The following is a 16,397-nucleotide window of genomic DNA, read 5'->3' on the forward strand; positions in this document are numbered from 1 at the left end:
ATTACAAATAAACCTGCTCTGAACTTCTTGTACAGCTTTTTGTTTTTTGTTTTTGAGACAGAGTCTCACTTTGTTGCCTGGGCTAGAGTGAGTGCCGTGGCGTCAGCCTAGCTCACAGCAACCTCAAACTCCTGGGCTTAAGCGATCCTACTGCCTCAGCCTCCCGAGTAGCTGGGACTACAGGCATGCGCCACCATGCCTGGCTAATTTTTTCTATATATACTTTTAGTTATCCAGATAATTTCTTTCTATTTTTAGTAGAGACGGGGTCTCGCTCAGGCTGGTCTCGAACTCCTGACCTTGAGCGATCCACCCGCCTTGGCCTCTCAGAGGCCTAGGATTACAGGCATGAGCCACCGCGCCCAGTCAGTTTTTTTACGTCAAACATAAGTTTTTATTTCTCTCAGAGTAGAATTACTGGCATATGGTAAGTATTTATTTAATTTTATAAGAAACTGCCAAACCATTTTTCAGAGTAACTATACCATTTTACAACCCCACCAGCAATGTATGAGAATTTCAGGTGCTCCACATCCTTGCCAACATTTGGTATTGTCAATATTTAAAAAAAAAACAAAACATAATAATAGGTTTGTAGTGTTATCTAAATGGAGTTTTAATTTGCATGTCATGAGTGGCTAATGATGTTGAACATCTTTCATGTGCTTATTTGCCATTCTTACAGCCTCTTTGATGTAATGTTTATTCAGGCCTTTTGTCCATTTTTTATTTGGGTTTTTTGTTTTCTTGTTGAATTTTGAGAGTTCTTACATTCTGTATATATGTTCTTTGTTGGAAATGTGCTTTGCAAATATTTTTCCCAGTGTATGGCTTGTCTTTTCATTTTCTTGACAGTGTCTTGCAGAGCAAAAGTTTTAAATATTGAAATCCAGTTTGTCATATTTTTCTTTATGGACCCTGCATTTGATGTCTTTTCTAAGAGCCTAACCCTAATCTTCAGGACATGAAGATTTTATTCTATATTTTCTTCAAATTTTTTATAGTTTCATGTGTTAACCCTTAGATCTATTATCTCATTTTGAGTTAGTCTTTGTATAAAGTTTAGGTCTAGATTTTTTTTTTCTGCCTAGAGGTGGATTGTTCTAACACCATTTTTTGAAAACACTCTTCTTTCATCTTTGAATTGCTTTTTCACATTTGTCAAAGATCAAATTTATTTTTATCACATTTCTGTGGGTCTGTTTCTGAACTCTTTTCTGTTGATCTGTGTGTCTTTCCCTTTGCAAATACTACCCTTTCCTGACTAAAGTAGCTTTACAGTAAGTCTTAATGTTAGATAGTGCTATTCCTTCAACTATATCCTTTTTCAAAAGCATTTTAGCTATTACAGCTGCTTTGCCCTCCCAGATACATTTTTGTATTATCTTTTCTATATCTACAAAAGTTCTGCTGTAACTTTGATTGGTAATGTATTAAATCTGTAGCTCACTTTGGAGAGAACTTATATTATTACTATGTTGAGACTTCAAATCCTTGCACATAATATCTCTTTCCATTAATTTAAATCTGATTTATCAATATTTTCTAGTTTTCAGTAAATAGATCCAATACTTATTATACTGGATTTATAGATATTTTTTTTTTGAGTTTTCATAAAAAATGGTTTCCAATTTTTCATTGTACATAGAAAAATATTTGATATTTGAATGTGAATCTATTATCATCTGATCTTGCTAAACTTACTCATTAGGTCTAGGAGTTGTTTTTTTGTTTTGTTTTGTAGATTACCTGGTTTTTTACACACAGACAATCATGTCATCTGAGAACAGGGACAGGATTTTTCTTGCCAGTCTGTATGCCTTTTCTTTCTTTCTTTTTTATTGTATTGGCTAGGAATGGTACAATTTTGCATATGATTATTGAGAGCGGGCATCCTTGACTTGTTCCTGTGCTTAAGGAGAAGCATTCAGTCCTTCACAATTAAGATTTTCTTGTAGATACCCTTAACCAACTTGAGGAAGTTGCCTTCTGTTTCTCATTTGCTGAGAGTTTTTATTATGCATGAATGTTGTTTTTTCAAAGGCTCTTCCTGCATCTATCGATTGTTACGTAGTTTTGCTCCTTTAGACTATTAACTTGGTAGATTACATTATTTTCAAATACTGAACCAGCCTTGAATTTATGGGATTAACCCCAATTAGTCATGGTGGGTTTTTTTTGTTGTTGTTTGTTTGTTTTTGAGACAGAGTCTTGCTTTGTTGCCTGGGCTAGAGTGAGTGCCGTGGCATCACCCTAGCTCACAGCAACCTCAAACTCCTGGGCTTAAGCGATCCTACTGTCTCAGCCTCCCGAGTAGCTGGGACTATAGGCATGCGCCACCATGCCCGGCTAATTTTTTTTTTATATATATATTTTTTTAGTTGGTCAGATAATTTCTTTCTATTTTTAGTAGAGACGGGGTCTTGTTCTTGCTGAGGCTGGTCTCGAACTCCTGACCTCGAGCGATCCACCCGTCTCGGCCTCCCAGAGTGCTAGGATTACAGGCATGAGCCACCGTGCCCGGCCTATGGTGTTTTTTTTATATGTGCCTGAATTTGGTTTGATAATATTTTGTTCCGTACTTACATTTGTGAGGGATATTAGTCTATAGTATCCTCTTCTTTATTGTCTTTTTCTGGTTTTGATATCGTGGTAATACTGGCCTCATGAAATGAGGTGGGAAGTGTTCCTGCCTTTTCTGCTTTCTGGAAGAAATTGTGTATTATAAACATTCTTCTTTAAATGTTAGGTAAAATTCACTAGTAAAACCATCTGAACCTAGAGTTTTTAAAAATGTTTTTAAGTGCAAAATTAATTTATTTAAAGGTTATAGAAATATTCAGGTTCTTTGAGTGAGCTTTGGTACTTTGTGATTTTTAAGGAATTGCTCCATTATGCTTAAGTTGATAAATATCTGTGTAGAGCTATTTCTAGTATTCCCTTATTATACATTTAGTATGTGTGGAGTCTGTAGTAATAGCCTTTCTCTTCTTCCTGATATTGGCAATTTGTACTTCTCTTTTTTATCGTTCTTGTTAGAGATTTATGAATTTTCATGATCTTTTCAAAGAACCAACTTTTGGTTTCTTTAATTTTTCTGTTACATTTTGGGGGTTTTGTCATTATTTATTTATGCTTATATATTTAGTATATTCTCCCTTCTACTTTTGGCGGGAGGGGGCTTGCTCTTTTTGTAGCTTCTTAAGGTCAGAGCTTAAATAATTGATTTGAGGCATTTTGGTTTTCTAATGTAATCATTTTTGCTGTGATTTTTTCCCCAAGCACCCCTTTAGCTGTTTCCCACAAATTTTTGTGTAATATGTTGTATTTTCATTTTTTATTCAGGTCAAAATATTTTCTATTTCCCTTGAGATTTCTTCTATGCCTCATAGATCATTTATAAGTATGTTCTTTAATGCCCAAGTGAAAGAAAGTTTTCCTGATTTTTTCTTTTATGTTATTTTTAGTTTAATTCTATTTTGATCAGAGACAATGCTTTGTGCGATTTCCATTCTTTTAAGGTTGATTTTTTATGACCCAGGATATGCTCTATCTGTGTTCTGTATGCACTTGAGAAGGATGTGTATTCTGCCATTTGGTGGGAATTTTGTATATAGTCAGTTAGATTCAGGAACCTAATGTTGTTGTTTAGTTCTTTATATTTACTGATTTGTGTATAGTAGTTCTGTTTCTGAGTGAGGAATATTGTAATCTACTGTAGTCATGCATTTGTCTGTTTCTCATTTTAGTTCTGTTCTTTTTTGTTTTCTGTATTTTAAGTTCTACTGTTAGGTGTATGCACATTTAGGATTGTTTTGTCTTTTTTGTGAAGTTATTCTTTTATCAATATGTAATGTCCACCTTTGTCTCTGATGATTTTCTTTTCTCTGAAGTCTACTTTGTCCAATATTAATAAAACCATCTTAGCTTTCTCTTGGTTTGTGTGTTTGCATGGTATATCTTCTTCAGTTATTTGACATTAAACCTACCTATATCATTCAATTTTAAGTGAGTTTCTTATAGACAGTGTATAGATAGGTCATGTTTTTAATCTAGTCTGACAGTCTCTGTCGTTTGATTGATGTGTTTAGAATGCTTCTATTTAATGTGTATTGATATGTTTAGATTTAAAGCCACATTTTATTTTTTTATTTTTTCCCACTTTTTTTCCCTCCCCCCCCCTTTAGCCTTCTTTTGTGGTTGTTGAACATTTTTAATAATCCATTTAATTTATCTATTGTGATTTTTACTGTGTTTCTTGTATACATTTTCAGTGATTGCTCTGAAGGGTATAAAATACAGATAGCTTTCTATAGTCATTGGAATAATATTTTCCAACCTCATTTAGAATGTAGAAACTTCATCACATTATAGGTTCTTTGTCATCCAGCCTTTATGTGGTAGTTTTTATATATATTTACATATATTGAAAAAACCCATCAGATAATGTTATATTTATTGCTTAAAACCATCTACCTGTGTAAAGAACTCAATAACAGTCTATATTTATCATTTCTGTTGTGCTTTTATCATTCGTATTCTTCCAAGTTTTCTTCGGTGTCATTTCTTTTCTGTTTAAAGAACATTTTCATCAGATTTTTGTAGGTCAGTACTGTTGTCTATGAATTCTCTTAGTTTTCCTTCACCTGAAAGTGTCTTCAGTTCACCATCATTCCTCTAGAATATTTTTGTTTGACATAGAAATCTGGGTTGACAGTTCTGTTCCTTCTGAACTTTAAAAATATTGTTCTGCTGCTTTCTGGATGCCATGGTTTCTGGTGAGAAATCCACAGTCATCTGAATCATTGTTGCCAATAAGTAATTCCTCATTTTCCTCTGGGTGCTCTCAAAATTTTTTATCTTCACTTTTGAGCAATTTGGTTATGATTTGTCTGGGTGTAAGTCTCTTGGGGTTTATTGTGGGTGGGGTTCAATCAGCTTTTTGTTTTCCAAACCTGAGAAGTTTTCAGTCATTATTTCTTCAAATATTGTTTTAGCCATGCACTCTTTCTTCTCTCCTCTGGAACCTCAATATCATGAATATTACGTTGTTGTTGTCCCCAGAGTCCCTTGGGCTTTGTTCACTTTTCTACAGTTATTTTTCTCTGTTGTTCAGATTAGGTAATTTCTATTGATCTGTCTTTAAGTTCACCTACCCTTTTCTCTATTATTTCTATTCTATTGAGTATGTGAAATGAGCATTTTATTTTGGTTATTGAGGTTTTTAGTTTTAAAACTTCCATTTTTTTCTTCTTTATATCTTCTATATATTGATACTTTTTATGTTAATATTTGTAGATGCTCACTCAAGCATTTTTATAATAAGTACATTAAAATCCTTGACAAACAATTCCAACATCTGTGTAATCTTGTCATTGATGTCTGTTGGTTGTCTTTTCTTATGTGAGTTGATATTTTTGCACTTCTTTGTGTATCAAGTAACTTTTCATTTATCCTGGATGTTCTGAACATCTTGAGACTCTACATCTTCTTTATATCCTGTCTGTGGCCTGTGGTTACAAATTCAGTTTTCAAAGTCTTTGCAGTGCTGTTTCAGTCTCTCCCATGTATGTATGTATGTAATATGTATGTATGTAATATTCATTGGTCAGTCTTGCATCTGGGCAGATGTTTACTTGGTAGCACAATTTTCAAAATTGATATGCTAATTAGGATTAGAGTGATGTATATAAATGATGGAGTAAGTACACGAGTTCATAATCAACTTTATAATATCCCTTTCCTGTTTCTTTCTCCTTTTATCCATCTAGTACTTTCTGGTTTCCCAGGATTTCTTTCTCATTCCTCCAGCCAGAAATCACCCACTTTAATGACTGTGCCACATCCAAGGGCAGAAAGATAAAGAATGGTAAACAGCAATGAGGTTTGTTCTTGTCCTCTTGGAGCCACAGTTCCACTGAACTGAGAGTAAGGCGTCCTGCCTTAGAGTTTTGGCCGTTGCAGGCTTCCCTTTCTTATCTACTCTTGCCGCCATCTCCACCACAAGACTTCCATGGGCAGAGAACAGAGAAAAAAATGGGATTCCCCGCGCCCTACTCTCTCTGAACTTAAAGTGTTCCGTTTTCCACTCCTCAAGCCAAAACTAGAAGGTTTCTCTTTAATCTCACTCTATTTGGATTATAGTGCTCACTTCCAAACTTTGGATTGCATTGACTTCAGACTAGGGGATACACAGGGGAAAAATTGTAAACTCACTACTGGTTCAGCGATACTTTGAATTCTGGTGTTCTTCTTGATCCAGCTGCTGGTACATACTTTTCATAGCTCTCCAGGTTTAAGAATTAAGTTCAGTGGAAGATAAAGGGGTATATATGTTTACTCCATTTTACCTGGAAGCCAGAAATATGTTTTCTTTTACTCCCTCTGTTGATGAATTTCAGGTATGTTTATAGATTATGAAAACAAATTTTAGGAACTCTGCTTTAAGCATAAAGGGAGGCAAAGGAAAGAAAACATTATTTTCTCATTAATCAATTCCAGTGATGTAAGAAAAAAGCTTGTGTAAACTGTTTCTAAGCATACAGTTGCAAGAAACTTTGTATATCTACATACCTATGTAAGAAAAGTTCTAAGAACTTTTCAAGGATAAAGTTGGATGCACCATGTAAATTCTGACTTCTCTTTCTAGATAAAAGGAATACCTCAAAAGATGCATCCTGTAGAAATCGACTATATGCTGTCTATTTTTAACCTGCTAGAAAAGCGTGATACCTTTTCACAGTCACTGACTGAAGGAATGAAGCGCAAACTCTCCGTCATTATAGCACTTATAGGGGGCTCCAAGGTATTAAAGAAGAAAGAACAAGAGCAAGAGAGAGAAAAAGAAAGGGAGAGAAAGTGCAAGAAAGAAGGTGTATGAACACACAGAGTGGGGGGATGATAGAGGGATAAATGTGGGTTCCTGTCATTTGTCTAGAAAACTAGCTGGCAAAAACCTAAGAATTGATAATGAATCTAAAAGGATTATTGCCAAGGATTATCAGAAGGGATTTGCATTATTGGCCCAGCTATTACAACATGGTTGGGGTTTTTTCCCTAGACTTCTGCTGCTATTTTAGTCTGGATTCTGTATCTTAGCTTGAATATGTTCCCCTCAAATAGTAAGTGATTCCACAAGTAGCATAGCATCAGTTATCAATGGTCATGGAATTTTCTTATGGCTTTTAGGTGGTGATACTTGATGAACCATCGTGTAGCATGGACCCAGTCTCAAGGAGGGTCACCTGGGACCTCCTTCGGCAGTATAAACACAATCGTACCATCTTGATGACCACACACTACATGGATGAAGCTGACATCTTGGGTGACCGCATTGCCATCATGGTCAGGGGGACCTTGCAGTGTTGTGGCTCATCAGTCTTCCTGAAACAAATATATGGTCTCTCTCCCTTTGATCATTCTTAGGATAGTGATACCTTACTAATATTCTTCTAACATGATTTTCATCATATTTTGTCTATATACCCAAGACCTCAGTTACCCCCTTTGTCCTATTAATTAGGTCTTAACTATCGTAATTGGTTTTTAAGACCCTTTGCAATCTCAACATTCCATGTATATACTTATACTTGTTCTCCAGCACATACCTTCAGACTCAGGAAATATTTTTATTGACCTACAAAGGCCATATTTATTTGTTCCGTTTTGTACCTACTAACAGTTTTCTTTGTTTCTGGGATGCAGTTGTGCCTCCAGATAGATTTATTTGATGGAGTAGTTGATTGATTGGTGAGGAAAGGAAGTAGAGAAACCAGACATCTCTGAATCCCAATTTCTCATTTGCTAAACCGGTATCAAATCCCCAGTGTAATGAGGTAACTCTGAAATGTGATAATTGACAGTAAGTATGTAGAGCTGAATGAAAGGATCGTATAAATGGGCCAAAACAGTCCTTGACTTGGATAAGTATACAGCTTTGGTAGGATATAAAAATGATACCTCAAACAGTGGATTATTGATGGCTAAAATATAATAATAGGATTCTAAAATTAGAGGATATAAATTTAAGTGGAGGTAATTTAGGATGGATTGCTTCAGTCATTAATTTGTTCCATATTTGAGTTTATTGAACTCTCAATTGATTATCTCCTCTATGCTATCCACTCATGTAAAATTCAAAACAACTTCATTTTATAGAATATAAAACTGGGGCCCAGATATACCAAAAACTTGTCTAAAGTCCTATTTAAATACCCATTAGGTTGTTTATGATTGCCTTATAAGTTTGAGTTTGTACAGTTGCCTTTTAGGGGTTCTTCATCCAAAATTGGGTTTATGCCATCTTAATTGAGTATGCCTGGGCTAAGAGCCACATGATTTAAATAGCTGAGCTTTTAAAAGAATCATTTATAATAATTTCAAATAGCATATAGTAATTTCATTAATTATTGGGAAAGCAGTCTAGAATATGTAACTAGGTATTTTTAAAGGTATAACTTGAACATTCAAACAGATGCTATATTTTAAGTCTGCTTAAACTGGATTTCTTACATTTATATCAAAAGCCTAGGATTTGTGTTTATTTCTTTGATGGCACAGAAAATTCCATGTTGGTATCAGCATTCATCTCTCACTAACTAACTGCCTTGCATCTCTGCAAAAGGAGGCATTTTTTAATGATCAGAGTCTTAAGAGGACAAGACAGTTGAAAAGCTTATTGTTTTATGATTCCAGAGAAACTAAAAACAATTTACAGGCCGGGCGCGGTGGCTCACGCCTGTAATCCTAGCACTCTGGGAGGCTGAGGCGGGTGGATTGTTTGAGCTCAGGAGTTCGAGACCAGCCTGAGCAAGAGCGAGACCCCACCTCTACTAAAAATAGAAAGAAATTATCTGGCCAACTAAAATATATATAGAAAAAATTAGCCAGGCATGGTGGCACATGCCTGTAGTCCTAGCTACTCAGGAGGCTGAGGCAGTAGGATTGCTTAAGCCCAGGAGTTTGAGGTTGCTGTGAGCTAGGCTGACGCCACGGCACTCACTCTAGCCCGGGCCACAAAGCGAAACTCTGTCTCAAAAAAATAAAAAATAAAAAAAAATAAATAAATAAAAACAATTTACACATCAATTTGTAAGTAAACCAAAAATAGTTTTGGTTCCCATAACTAGTAAATAATGGATAGATCACTTTATTGTCTGATGTCAGGTACCTCATTTGTAAAGTAGAATAATTGTGTCTTCTCTAGTATAAGCCAGGTAAATAAACCAGCTAAAAGACCTATGCCTAAGACCAATTTTTCACTTTTTAAAAATATTAATAAGAAACATAAGTGCAAATACAATGACCGTTTGGAGTACATATATTTAAAAGCAATGATATTTCCCTCCAGTTCTGGAAAAGAGTTTCTCTATACATGCAAAGCTCTAATTAAGTATAATAGTTCTGTGACTTCTTTAAGGTCTTTAATCAAAAATGATCACAAATAAAATAAGACAAAAAATAAAAAATAAATCATCACATTTAGGCTTTCCATGGATCTGTCTAAAATTTAACAACCTTTTCGATCTCCCTTCTCTGCTTTATTTTTTCTAACACACTATATGTTTTAACTTACTCCTTTTGATTATCTGTCTTCTTTGACTAGAAAGTAAGCTCTCATGCGGGTACATATTTTTATCTGCTTTGTCCACTATAATCCTCAGAGCCTAGATTAGTGCCTAATACACAGTGGACAAACCATAATAATAGCTAAATGAATATATATCAAGACTTCCAGCCAGGCGCGGTGGCTCACGCCTATAATCCTAGAACTTTGGGAGGCCAAGGTGGGAGGATTGCTTGAGTTCAGGAGTTCAATACCAGCCTGAGCAAGAGCGAGACCCCCCACTTCTGTAAAAAATAGAAAAATTAGCCAGGTGTGGTGGCACACGCCTGTAGTCCCAGCTACTTGGGAGGCTAAGGCAAGAGGATCACTGGAGCCCAGGAGTTTGAGGTTGCAATGAGCTATGATGATGCCACTGCATTCTAGCCAGGGTGACAGAGCAAGACCCTATCTCAAAAAAAAAATTCTGCTACTAAAATAAGTAGCCAGATACAAGGGGGCTTGTTATCATACATCCACTATATCTGGTTACGTGTATTAATACTGAATCATTATTGTTCATTAAGAAAGTTACTGAAATTACAGAGGAAGTTTTTATTTATTCAGTGTCTTGGTTCTTGAAGCAGCATTTGGAACCTTTAGGCGTGAGCCTCCTTAGCATCATAATCAAATGTCTTGTCATAAACCATGTCTTCTTCCTTGTAGACCTAGGTAACGTGAGCCATGGAGAGCCAAACTGACCTTACAAGGGTATTAAAAGTACAAAACAACTTTATTTGATCATCTGAATGGTTTCTCTCAGGTGCTGGATATCACATAGTCATGGAGAGGGAACCACATTGTGATGTTGAAGAAATCTCTGCAACAATTCATTGTCATGTTCCAGATGCCACTTTGGACAAAAATATTGGAGCTGAATTATCATATATCCTACCTAAAGAGTATACACAAAGGTATGGATTCGAGAGCTCTAGATGGATGATTTTTCAGTGACCAGAAATCATTTTTAGTTTTCTAGATTTAGCAAGCTTAGCGAGTAGTGTTTTTCTAACAAATCGGGTGTCCAGTTATTGTTGTCATTTACCAACTAGAATTGGAAAGCTTCCAGCTGAAGATTTCTGTTACTGAACAGAGAATTGTCTCAGTAAGTTCATTCAAGGCTTATTTGATATTTTTCTTTATGTTTATTTGTTTGTCTTTGAGGGAGGAGATTTGCAACCTGGTGGCTATAGCTTCCTATTGTTAATAAAGGATATTTAATGGTAAGATGTTCATAGTGTCCAAATTTTCTGCATGGTGGGTAGGATCCAGGGAAATAGTAAGACAATGAAAGTAACGTGTAGCTTGAATGACAGCTCTTGGTGCAGAAGTGACAAGGACATAGAGAAAACAGTGAATTCAACAGTTAGCCAAATTAGTGATAGAGGAGAGACACAGGGATAATTCTACTGGGGATTCCCATGCCAGCTAAGATTAATGGAAACTAAGAGTATTCATCACTGGCCTTTAGGGAGTGTGCCATTGTTGCCAACCAACCAGGTTCGTTTGCCCACTGCCCAAGAGGAAGCCACTATGCTGAGACAGCTGGGTTTACAGCAGAAAAGGAGTTTATTCCACATAGCACTAAGCAGGAGATGGGAGAAATTTCTCAAATCTGCCTTTCTGAGAATTTGGGAGACAGGGTTTTTAAAGAGAGTTTGGCATAGGCAGTTGAGCCTGCTAAATGGCTGTGTTCGGGGCAGAACCATAGGGTTGTAGAAATTGTCTTCTTTGCTGACCAGGTCCTTGGGTGGAGGTCACAAGATAAGTTCAGTCAGTTCCTTGATGTGGGCCACTGGTCTGGGTGGGTCAGCCATTCCACTGGAATGTGGGACCTGGAAGATACCTCAGAAAGTACCCCTAGGTTTCAAAAAGGTGATGTTATCTATGGAAAAAGTTGAGAATCTTTATGACCACCACCTAGGTGGCTCCAGAGTGGCAATTATACAGAAGCAAACAGGGGATAGTGGCTAATTATGATCATTTTTAGCTGGGACTGTGCCTTATTTTTAGCTAGGCCCTTACCACAGCTCTTGCCTGTACCCCTTTATCAATTTGTAAAGGTGGTTTCACCATTTTGTCTTTTTACCTGAAGTTATTACTCTCTAGATATCTCATAGATGTAAGGTGGCTGCCATACACAAGAAGAGATGAAAAATTTGTGGGATCTTGCTCTACGTTTCTGTCTCATGTAGAGCTCCTGAGTAGAATGGATGAAATAACATACAAGGAGCCAGGCCACCAAGATTCTAATAAGTGAAAAGGTATGAAAATAAACAGTTGTATCACAGAGGAATATAAAGAAGAAAAAATGCTTCATGAGAGTTATATTCATTCAGAGTAAATCTGAACCTTTTTGAAGAGGAGGAGGAGCATGGAACAGTATTGAGACAGCTGAGGTGAAGCTTGATCCTACTCATGAAGTGAAGTAAAAGAACATGATACTAAGGAGTGAGAGAAATGACAGAAGCTACAACTGGAAATTCATGATATGAAGGCACATTCAGCAGTCAGAAGACATGTTTTGTTGGGTACTTCAGCAGAGTTTAATAATTATAAGTCTGGAAGTGCAAGTGTCACTGAAAGAAACATATAGACAACTAATCACAGCATCTGCCAGTCTCGTATCATCTGTGTACAAATGACATTATCAGAAGAGACCAAGAATAATGAATATATCATTAAGTCTAAAACGGAAAATGCAAGGATTTGAAAGGAAGTAATATTTTCACCATGTCTTCCTACTAATATTTGGAACATGGAAGAAAGGAAGAGGATAAAGCTCTGAGATGTGAATAACTAGTCACACAGATTAATGTCAGCACTCTAGATGTGTCTTATGGGCCCTGTTCAATGGATCCGGCACAGTGTAAAATGCAAATCAGGAAGTTGGGAAAGATATGTTCGTTCAGAATGAAGTTTTCTTTCACAGGATAATTTTAAAGTAACTGTTGAGAGAGAATAACACCCAGAATAAAATCCCCACAACCCATTTAATTCATAGGATAGTTCATAATAGCAGGAAAAGAATAAAATGACAAGAATTACTTGGTTATATCCAAGACTTTGATAGTTAAAATTAATTCTTCATTTGCTTTGTGCCAGACACAACTCTAATTGCTTTACACGTGTGTATTTACATGAGAAAAACAATGAAGAAAAGACTTAATACTTATAACTTCACAACACACATTTTAATCCATAGGATGTAGCTAGCAAAAGTAAACTTGAGACTTTTAAACAAGGTTGTAAGCTGGTTCTCCATTTGTCATTGCCTCCTGTAATTTGAGAACTGCTTTATATTTAATACAGGAACTGTATGTGAATAAAGTAACTTATCAAGCAGCTACAGTCCCTAGCATATATATTAATAGAAAATAAATTGATGATTTTATCAGGAGAACAAAAGAATTTATACCAAAGATCAAGTTATAGTGGGGAGGTATTTGCTAAGATAAATCTCTCCTTTCCATTTGTTTCATGATAAACATTATAGTGAAGAACAATCTACTAAACATTTTTCTCTCTGATAACCAGAAATTTTTATGTAACAAAACAATATTGAAAATTTATCTAACAAACAAAAACCCAGTTCAGAAATGGGCAAAGGACTTTAATAGATATATCCCCAAAGAAGATATACAAATGGCCAGTAAGCATACGAAAAGATTCTCAACATCACCACTCATTAGGAAAATGCAAATCAAAAACACAAAAATAGCAAATGTTGATGAGGTTATGGAGAAATTGGAACCCTTGTGCATTGCTGGTGGGAATGTGTTTCTGCTGTGGAAAACAGTATGGAGGTTTCTCAGAAAGTTCATGAAATTATCATTTGATCCAGCAATTCCACTTCTAGGTAAATACTCAAAAGAATAGAAAGCAGGGACTTGAACAGATATATCTGTACACTAATGTTCATAGCAGCATTACGGACAATAGCAAAACTGTGGAAACAACCCAGATGTCCACTGGTAGTTGAATGGATAAACAACATGTGGTATATCCATACAATGAGTATCATTCAGCCTTTAAAAGGAACGAAATTCTGATATGTGCTACAACATGGATGAATAGAAAAAATTATGCAAAAAAGCCAGACACAAATGTATAAATATTGTATCTATATATATAGAATACACAAATTCATAGAGACAGAAAGTAGAAGTGATGTTGAACGAGGAGGGGGAAATCAGAAGATTTTTAATGGGTACAGAGTTTCAGTTTGGGATGGTGGAAAAGTTCTGGGAATGGATGGTGGTATTGGTTGTACAACATTGTGAATTGCTTAATGATCCTTGAATTGTACACTTAAAATAATTTTAAATGGTACATATAGTTAGGTACATTTTACCACAATAAAAACATTTTACCACAGTAAAAACATTTTTTAAAGAAAACAACAGGAAAGAATTATAAATAAAATTAATAGTGAATTGAATAAAAAGGGAAGCACTCGTATTTTTTAAAAAAGTTCATTTACTGGAAAATAAAATCAACTTAAACAAAGAAAAATTTATCTAGACTAATGCTAGTTCTTTCTTTTCCTCATCCTCTTCTCCTTCCAGATTTGAAGCTCTGTTTAACAATCTGGAAAAGAAGCAGAAAGAGCTGGGCATCACCAGCTTTGGTGTTTCAATCACTACCATGGAAGAAGTCTTCCTTAAGTGAGTAATTATGGCCTTAAAACAAAAAAATTCCACCCCTAAAATCCTATGTCAAGTTGAGAGCAAACCCCACCCTATTTGCACTTAGAGTAATCACAATGCTATTGAATTTTTGCATACATTACTATTTTATGTTAATATATTTCCATATATTCAGCTGAGAAATGTAAAGATTTTGAGCTTAGGCCTTAATGCAAAAGCTTGGGTCTTATTTGTGTAGAGGGTTTAAAGTTAGCCAAGGGGAATAAAAAAGAATTAACATTTGGGTGGGTGCAGTGGCTCACACCTGTAATCCTAGCACTCTGGGAGGCCGAGGCGGGCGGATTGTTTGAGCTCCAGAGTTCTAGACCAGCCTGAACAAGAGCGAGACCCCGTCTCTACTAAAAATAGAAGAAAATGATCTGGACAACTAAAAATATATATAGAAAAAATTAGCCGGGCATGGTGGCACATGCCTGTAGTCCCAGCTACTCGGGAGGCTGAGGCAGTAGGATTGCTCGAGCCCAAGAGTTTGAGGTTGCTGTGAGCTAGGCTGACGCCACAGCACTCTAGCCCCGGCAACAGAGTGAGACTCTGTCTCAGAAAAAAAAAAAAAAAAAAAAAAGAGTGTCTGTGTATGTTTGTGCCTATTTGTATGTTTATGGAAAACGTCTCATCAGGGATCTCTCTAGGTACTAGGAGTATTTTTCCTTTTCACTTATTTATATTTTCTAATGTTTTTCTAATGAAAAATTATTACCAATGAATAAAATATAAAGGATAAAAACTTGCAAAAGATGATGGAGAAAACTGTTCAATAATTATATTTTAAAGCACAATAGTCCACAGTCCTTTTAGTATCAAACAAGAAACATGCCTCAAAGACATTTTAAAGCAGATTTTTGAATCTGTATCTGACACATGGTTTTTAAAGGGCTACCTAACTCATCGCCCTACTCATTACCTGTGAATGTCATAGTTCAGGGTTTATTAATGTTGTGTTCCATACAAATACTGACACAAAGGTATTGAAAAGATTTTGATTGCTCTGTGGTTTATAAAAACACCTTTTAAAATCATGTATTTCCCACCAAGTGTTTTATAATTTCTACTGGTGTAATCTTTCCTGTCTTTCAACATAGTGTGATAACTTTTTTCTTCTATTATGCTACTTATTATTTTCCTCCTTAGAATATAATTACTTATGTATATCTCCTTATTCTTCTGAAGTATCCACATCCAAAGACTCAGCTTCAGACTTTGGCAATAGTGGGAAATGTAAGATTTAAAAAAACAAAACTTACTCTTCAATGTCCCCATCTTTCATAAAATAACATCTTAACTGCCAAAGTAGAGATAATGTCTTTGATTAAATATGAGTCATTTAATTTGAGTAAGTTCATCTTTCTTATACATGATGTATTATAATTGTTTTTTTGTATTGCTTCAGAATGGTAGAAACCTATCATCAATTGGCAGCAGTCCTCTGACTGGTTTATTGGGGACCACTGTTCTGCTGACTGTATACAGTGTTTCTGCCAATCAGTGAGAAAGACCAAGGAGTCTTTCAAATTTGAAACCTTGTTTGATAGTCCTCAAATAAAATAGATTGAGACTATTGTTAAAATGAAATGCTTTGTGCTTTTTTGTGCATGTGTGTGTGTGTGTAGGGTCTATAAGCTGGCAGATTCCCAACGAAATACTCAGCCCATCCAGTCCCGTTCCTTGAAGAGCCAAAACATAGGACAAGACAAGAAGCAGGAGATGAATATGCCCATAAATGATGAGAGACCAGTTTCTTCCAGTTTGAATGAACTTCATACCATTAAATTCAATAGTGGGGTGAGCATATTCATTAAGAATGTAAACCTAGTATGTTTCATTTGAGTATAAGATGTTTGTGTTTTTAATATTTGAACATAAAAGATATTTGGAGTTTAGCCATAGAAGATCCACCAACATATGGATCAGTCTGTACTACAGTCCCACTAATTTTCTGGTGTAGGAGAATTGGGTTCCAGGTAAAGGTCACAGCTGCTACTCTTACCATTGTTAATTCTTAGAATCACTTGGAAAAGTTCTCATTATAAACTTTCCCTTTGTTCAGTTCTGACAAGACCCAAGAGTTCTGACTATTGTATTCAGAAGGA

The 16,397-nt window shown here is 35.7% G+C and overlaps 1 long non-coding RNA gene across 1 annotated transcript; it reads left to right on the top strand.

Moving 5' to 3' along the window:
* Positions 1-10,385: 10,385 nt before the first annotated feature.
* LOC123632465 lies at positions 10,386-15,931 on the top strand. The gene is made up of 3 exons (XR_006733373.1): positions 10,386-10,515; positions 14,170-14,268; positions 15,918-15,931. It is a non-coding gene; the product is annotated as an uncharacterized LOC123632465 (long non-coding RNA).
* Positions 15,932-16,397: the final 466 nt, after the last annotated feature.

The sequence above is a fragment of the Lemur catta genome, chromosome 2 (assembly GCF_020740605.2).
Source record: "Lemur catta isolate mLemCat1 chromosome 2, mLemCat1.pri, whole genome shotgun sequence".
NCBI classification, from domain to species: Eukaryota; Metazoa; Chordata; class Mammalia; order Primates; family Lemuridae; genus Lemur; species Lemur catta.